The following is a 1,141-nucleotide window of genomic DNA, read 5'->3' as shown; positions in this document are numbered from 1 at the left end:
TGTACTTGCAATTATTTTCACCTGTAAATTTAAACTTGAAATAAAATTTGTCTGTATATGACCTCAGCCCAAAGTAAGTTTAAGATGCCTTTATTTAAAACACAGGAGATAATAGAAAGGCAGCAGACAACTATATGTACAGAAATACCTTTAGCTACGAGCTTAATGCATTCTGGGACATAGCTCGTATGCCAATTTACTCGTATCTCGAATCAATTTTTCCCACAGAAAATAACTAAATAAAAATTAATCCATTTCCACCCTCTGACAAAAAAACACAAAAAGTACGATATTGCAATAGAAAAATAGCTATTTATCTGTTCTGATTCACCACCTACTCACAAATTAACAAATACCTATCTAGTAGTTATGATCTTCAATACTAAAATGTGACATTACTCAGTACAGACAATACAGGTAGTGCAGCAGAGTGCACAAGATAGAGAGCGAGAGAGCGAGCGAGCGAGAGAGCGCGAGCGAGAGAGCGCGAGCGAGAGAGCGCGAGCGAGAGAGCGCGAGCGAGAGAGCGAGCGAGATTTGCTGGACAGCAAGCTCGTAACATAACAAACTTTAAATTTAACTTAAATGTACTTAGATCACTACAGTTTTAATCTTACATTACACTAAAATTAAACCTTGTGTGATAACCAAGGCAAAGATGTTAATGTTTTTCATCGCGGCTTTCGAGTCGGAACTTCTTAATTCTCCATGTGAAATATGAATTGTATTCTTATATTTAATCTTGCACCCTTCTGCACTCTTATGAGTTTAGTTACTAGAATAGAATTTTTACTGACACCTACAGGTCAAGGCCTGTCATCACTTTGTATATAACACACCCCTTTCGTGTTCCCGCCTACAGTTTGTCTCCGCCTAACTTCTATTAAATACCATCACCGACCGAGCGGACGGCGTATCTGGTTGGGGGACCTCGACGTGGACGCTAGCTCTGTCCGTCCGCTGCCCCCTTCTTAGGAAGGGTGGGGCCTAGCCAAGGGGGCTAGCCAAGAACAAAGGAAGCGGAGCGAGCAGCGAACATTTTGAGAGCCATCGAGATAAGGCCTCCCTTCCAGGTGACCTCCTTCGGCCGGGAGTCAAAAACTACCACGTGTTTTGCTGCTTCCTCTGTATGAAGATTATT

This window comes from Stigmatopora argus, chromosome 3 (assembly GCF_051989625.1).
Source record: "Stigmatopora argus isolate UIUO_Sarg chromosome 3, RoL_Sarg_1.0, whole genome shotgun sequence".
Taxonomy (NCBI): domain Eukaryota; kingdom Metazoa; phylum Chordata; class Actinopteri; order Syngnathiformes; family Syngnathidae; genus Stigmatopora; species Stigmatopora argus.
Note: the sequence above shows the minus strand (reverse complement) of the source record.